The 6736-nt window shown below is 43.0% G+C and overlaps 1 non-coding gene across 1 annotated transcript; it reads left to right on the top strand.

Moving 5' to 3' along the window:
• The first annotated feature begins 2627 nt into the window (after positions 1-2627).
• Positions 2628-2701, top strand: TRNAN-GUU (transfer RNA asparagine (anticodon GUU)). The gene has a single exon. It is a non-coding gene; the product is annotated as a tRNA-Asn (tRNA).
• Positions 2702-6736: the final 4035 nt, after the last annotated feature.

Raw genomic sequence — 6736 nt, 5'->3', positions numbered from 1 at the left:
CTGAGTGGCTTTGACTGGAAGCAGAGCCCAGGTGTCACAGCCTCTGGGCTGAAGAGAGCAGAGCTAAGCATGGATCTAGAAAGGGGTCAGAGTACAGACCTTCCTCGACTTTAAGAAAGAAAACAAGAGTCTTATCAGATCTACAGAGTTGGCCAAGTGGTTCTTCCTGTAATTGCTCTTTATGGGTAGATGGGTACAGACCAAGAGGAGAGAGTTTCAGATTTTGTTTGGAAAAAGCCAGATTGCATGACGTCTGTCAGCACTTAATCTCCAAAGGCAGGAGTACTAACAGGCACAAACTGTGACTCGGTGGCCTCCAACCCTTTGTAGTAGCAGGCTGGTTTACACTCCAGGTAAATAAACGCTTAGATTCAATTTATCACACACTGCCAATAGCTTACATTTTTGCCTGCCACTGTGCTCCACATCGAGTGGCCTGAACACTATGATTCTGAATGAAGGGACGTTTCCTCTACAGCAGCCTTTCAGAGTTCACGGTACTCAGTACATCTTGGGAACCATGTCAGCATTTTTGGAAAGGATAACAATGGACTGTGCTATTTATATTACTTAAATTGAGGGATCAGCTCACTGAAAACTTCCAGTGCTCTACCAGAAGTTGAAGAGATGGCTAAAGGGCAGATAGACCCAGATGACTGCTATTGCAGATGTCTCTTGCCTGAAGACCGGGCATACCAGGTTCGGGCTCCTGGCTGCAGCACATTTTGCAGTCCTTCCACCCATCCACACTCCTCCACCTTCCTCTTTGGAGCTGAACTAAATTAGCAAAGCTGCCTGGGGCACACAGGGGCTGGCCAAGTCCAGCACCCCAGGATCCAACTCCTTACCCAAGGGGTCAGGGAGTCTGCCCGCAAGTCGCCCTTCAAGCGCCTCCTTTGTACCTGGTGTTTCCCCAGGCTCCTGCTGCTTAGTTCAGGGCAGGCAAATTCAGGCCTCAGCTCTCTAACTATTGTTTTGCTGGGATGCCAGTTGTTTCCCTTCCCTTCCGCTGCCCCCTTTCTCCTCCGCATTTCACCTTGTTCTCAACTTTCATTCCTCTGGAGTAGGAGTGTGATTGCGATTCCTCCAGTGTGACTCCCAGCACTGTGATGACTTCTTTCTTTCAGCTTCCTGGCTCTGCCCACATGACCTTTGGAAGTTCCTGGCTCACTGCCAGGAACCCCAGTTCTTCCCGGCATCTGTTTAAACACCCTGCTTCCGGTGGCAGTGCCCTTGGCCTTTCTAACCTTTCTATCATCTGGCTCCAAGCTCCAAACGGGATTTTACTGCCTGTTGGGTCAGTAACAGTGCCCTGTGACTAGGAGAAGCTTAATGATAAATTTCCTCTGTGTATAGAGCTGCCAAAACTTGAATGATTGGCACTTGGTGAAAATTTCAACGCTTCTCTTTACGTGTTGAAAAAGCTTGGCATTCAATGCCCTCCTCCATGTGGGCCACCCTGCCTTTTGAGCCGTCTCTCCCACCACAATGCCTTTCCTTCAGCTTCTACTTATACTTCCTCCGTACTCTTGCCTCCAGAACTTTGCTTACGCTGTCACCTCTGCCTGTTTCCCTTCTCCTTTCCTGTTTCTGTATGGCACAATTCCTACCTGTATTCTAAATGTCAATGCCGACTCCAAAGTCATTCTAGATCCCTCCCCTCCAGACCTAATCCCTCCCCCAGTCCCCACACTCCCATTACACTATTCTTATACTTTCTTGATTTTAAGAGGCATAATTTACAGCTATATCTAGGTATTATATTATTCACATATCATGTAATTCACCCATTTAAAGTGAACAAGTCAATAGTTTTGAGTATAGTCACAGGGCTGTGTAATCATCCCCCAAATCAATTCTAGAATATTTTTATTACCCTAAAAAGAAATCTTGTGCCCTTGAGCTGTCACCCATAAATTCCTTCATCTTCCCCAGCTCTAAGAAACCATAAGTCAGTTTTCTGTCTCTATAGATGTGTTTGTCTGGAATATTTCATATAAACAGAATCATACTGTATGTGACCTGTTGTGTCTGTCGTCCTTCACCGGGCATAATATTTTTAAGATTCATTCATGTATCAGTAGTACTTCATTCAAGAGGCATATTTGAAAAACATGTTAACATCTCTGAAATAAAGATGCATCTATAAATGGTGTGCATAGTTTAATTAGCAGCAATGTTTCTTTCTTTGTAATTTAGAATAATGATGCATTTTCCAGCGATGGTTTCAAATTCAAAGAAATGCTATATTTATGTCTCTGTATTACCCCTTATCACAGTCAGCTTTTGGCCAAGTTATTTGCTTATGTGTCTATCTTGTCTCCTAAATTGCAGGCTCCACAAAGATAGGAGTTATGTCTTAATTTTCTTCGTATCCTTTAAAGGACCTAGCACAGTACTTGGCTATTGGGGAGTGCTCAGTAAATATGAAGGACATAATAATAACAGGTCAGAACAGTAGAAGGATGTGAAATTTTCATACTCCATTGCACACTTGAGTGTGCAGTGTGCTTATGATTAGATTTTTGGTGACTAATATAGTTATTAACTAAACATTTGAGCACCTACTGTGTGCCAGGTCTTATGTTCTAAGCAGAATGTCACATGGATGGTCAACATGTAGGGCTGGCTGGTTAGCTCAGTTGGTTAGAGTGCAGTGCTGTTAATGCTAAGGTCCAAGGTTCGATCCCTGTACTGGCCAGCTGACAAATAACAAACGAAAAATTAAGTTATAGTCCCTCTTCCAGGGAACTCATATTTTGTAAAGGCATTTATGTAAATGGTTATTCAACAAGGAGAATGGGGAAGTATATTTTGGGCCTTCCAATGCTGTGAGAGAGAGAGAGGTGGAAAAAGTTATTTAGAGGGTTGCACATGTCTTTAACACATAGGTGCTAAGAACACAAGCTTTACAGTCTGACACTCCTGGGTTCTGCCACTTCTTTGTGAATTCTTTTTGAATTCTTCTTTGTGATATTAAACTCTCCACATCTGTTTCTTTATCTATCAAATGGACATGATAAGATTATGCATCTCTTGCAGTTCTTATAAGGATTAAATTAGACAAAGAGTGTGAAATATCTGCCATATTGTTATGTGCTCAAATAAAGGATAGTGATTCTGTGGATTTTAGATCATTAGACCTTTTGGGATTTTGGAAATTATTTGGCCAACCCTCTCTCTGCACATACCTAATTTTTTGCAGTAAGACCTGTAGCTCTGAGATGGGAGCAGTCTTCCTGGAAGGCAGACGTTTGAGGGATGAGAAACGTTCAAATGGCTGAGAATTTTCAGCAAGTCCAGGTGGGCACATAGAGGTGAGTTTGAGGAGGCCTCTTCCTCCAGCCCAGCTCTTAGACCCTCCTTTGTTCCTCCTTGCAGGCAGCTACTTTATTTTAATGGAGCCTTCATATTTACATATGCAAAACATGCCCTGCTTTTGAGCAGCCTTTCGCAAGAAAATCTCAGCCCAGACTTGATTGTAAGCTCTAGTTCAATCCTGGATATTATCTTTTTCTTCTCAACAAAACTGTACGTTTCCTGGACTGCCAGGGGCTGAGGTTTCTGCATTTTTATTCCTCAGGTGTCTAGCATGATAGGCAAATGAATTCAACTTAAGTGCTGTGGGTTCTGTTTATTTATTTATTTACTTTTTACTTTGAAATAGGACTAACAGGTGTTGTTGGGTGAAAGAATGAATGATTATATTTCAAATAAATGAGCAAATGGTTATAAGGTTGGCTATAATAATTGGTTCCTCAAACAGATTACATTTGTTTTCCAAGAGAAAATCAGGTATAGATTAAAGCTAAAAGAATTGTACTTATTAATTGTTTTTTTTTTTTTTTTTTTTTTGCCTTTTCCGTGACCGGCGCTCAGCCAGGGAGTGCACCGGCCATTCCTATATAGGATCCGAACCCGCGGGGGGAGCGTCGCCGCGCTCCCAGCGCCGCCGCGCTCCCAGCGCCGCACTCTCCCGAGTGCGCCACAGGCTCGGCCCTATTAATTGTTTTTTAAGTTTTATGAATAACATCTTATTCATGTCACTGTTCAGTCAACAGAGCTATGATGGTTGGGTTTATATAGTTGGCTCTCTCTAATAGGCATGGCACCAAGAAAACAATGTTTTATTTTTCTGCTAAGTAGACAGGCTAATAAAGTTGTTGATTCCATGGCTACCAACCTTTGTCTAAAAGAAGATGCTGAAAGATACACAGAGCTAAGAAGCACTTTTGGAAACAGGCTAAACTCTTCTCTCCCTCTGGGAGGTAAAGCAAGGGACCAGGCTCCAGATTCAGGACACTGGTCTCTTCAGCCTGGGCCAGAGTGTGGGAAAGCCCAGCTGGGCACATGGCAGAAGTGGGATTCTATTAAATAGGGGACTCACGTATTGATTCAGTTAACAGAAAATGCCAGAGAAAATTTAACAGTGGCTTAAGCAAGATGTAGTTTGTTTCTCACCCACATAAAAGAACTCCATGTGTAGAAGATTCAGGGCAGGAATAGCTCCACAGCATAGGCTTTCAGCTCTCTGCTCCATCATTCCCACATTGTGGTCCCCCAGTTTCCAAGATGGCAGCTGGAACCTCAGCCACATGTCTGAGGGGACAAAGAAGCGACAAAGAAGTACGCAAAAAGTGCACACCATTTCCCTTGTAAAAAGTTTTCTCAGAACTTGACACAACACTAATACCTCATTGGCCAAAATATAATCACGGTGATGTTAGGCTCCAAAGGAGGCTGGAAATGTGGTCTTCTAGGTAGTCATGCACCCAGATAAAAAGCACAGTTTAATTACAGAGGCGAGAGTGAAGAATGAATACAGGGGTAGTAACTATCAGCATTTGCCATAAAGGTGAATGGTCCCTTGCCCTGAGGGTTAGGGACTGTGTGGATCAGGGACGCCAGTGTCCCCAGGGAAGCTCTGCTGGGTGATAGGCCTGTGGAAAATGTGGTCCTGGGATTAGCAGCTCTCCTTTCCCCCTGAAAGGATGGTTCACAAGGCTTTGCTCTTGCTCTTGAAAGTCCCCACTGCCTTACCTTAGGGTCTCTTCTGGATGCAACTGGGATGTTTTATCACTACTTCACCCCTTCCCCATCTTCCTTTGAAACTAGATTTGAAACTAGACTCAGCTGCTTGTAAATGTATGATCTTGGGCAAGTAATTGAACATCTCTGCCCCTCATTTTCCATACCTCTGAAATGTGAATAATCTATAATAATAATACATAAAAATAATAATCAGGCCTGACACAAAGTAGGTGCTTAAAATAAAAGTCAACTCACTTTCCCAAATGGGCTGTGTGAGAACACAGATCTTCTCTCCCCTCCCCAGCACACTGACACTTTCTTGAGATAGTCCAAAATTGACCCATACTCTTAATCTAACTTTCTATCCAGTTCTGATTTTGTTAATAGTGTTAGCATTTATTGAATGCATACTATGTGCCAGGCACTATTCTAAGTGTTTTGCATGTGTTAACTCATTTAAACCTCACAGTAACCCTATGAGCTAAGTGCCATTACTATTTCCATTTTAAAGAGATGTTAAGTAACATGCTGGAGGTCTTACCACCATGGAGGGATGGAGCTGGGGTATGAATCCAGGTGGCCTGGCTCCAGAGCCTGTGAGCTTAACCACGAGTGATAAAGCTTCCCTGTGGAGTCCTCCGTCTGCCCTCTCATCCGTTTAAGATCCTAACCAAAGCTTTGCAAATTTGGCAGGAGTGGAACATTTTGAGGGCCCAAAGCCCCTCCTACCCTCCCTGTCCTTTATCTTCTTGATTTTCAGTTTCTTACAGGATCTTTTTTTACTGGGGTTAATGATGGGTTATTCAACAAATATTTGTGTCAAGACACAGTCTTAGTCTCTTAAGAGTTCACAGTCTGGTTGGGAAGATAAGAAATTAAAAGACAGTTATACCATATGATCCAGTAATTCCACTTCTGAGCATATACCCAAGAGAATTGAAAGCAGGGACTCAAAGAGATGTTCATAAATCAATGTCCATAGCAGCATTATTCACAATAACTAAAAAGTGGAAACAATACAAATGTCCATCAATAGATGAATGGATGAACAATGTGGTATATAGTACAATGGAATGTCAGTCAGCTTTAGAAAGGAATGAAATTCTGATACAGGCCACAACATGAATAAACTTTGAAGACACTATGTGAAGTGAAATAAGCCAGACACAAAAGTACAAATACTTTACAATTACAATCATATGAGGTAGCTGGAGTGGTCAAATTCAAAGACAGAAAGCAGAAAGGTGGTTGTGAGGGACTGGGGACAGGGGAGAACGGGAAGTTACTGTTTAACAGGTATGAAGTTTCGGTTTGGGAAGGTAAAAGGTTCAGGAGATGGATGGTGGCAATGGTTGCACAGCAGTGTACATGCACTTAGTGCACTGAACTGTACACTTACAAATGGTTAAAATGACAAATTTTATATTATGTATGAACATTTTGCCATACACACATCTTTTATAATTTAAAAGACAATTACAGTGCAGTGAGGCACGTGTTAAGAGGCTGCAGAGTAGAGGCACATGACCAGGGCAGCATCACCTGCTCATCCGCTGGGTCGCTGCTGCAAGCTTGGCCGACCTCCTCAGCTCCTTGTCCTTGGCTGGGCTTGTGGCATTCCCTTCTTTTGGTCTTCAGCGCTGGACTGTCTCAGCTGGAAGGAAGTGGGAGGAGGCGGGGGAAGTAGCTTGTGGGTGCTGAGTGC

The sequence above is a fragment of the Cynocephalus volans genome, chromosome 9 (assembly GCF_027409185.1).
Source record: "Cynocephalus volans isolate mCynVol1 chromosome 9, mCynVol1.pri, whole genome shotgun sequence".
Taxonomy (NCBI): Eukaryota; Metazoa; Chordata; class Mammalia; order Dermoptera; family Cynocephalidae; genus Cynocephalus; species Cynocephalus volans.
This window is presented reverse-complemented; position numbering and strand designations above follow the sequence as displayed.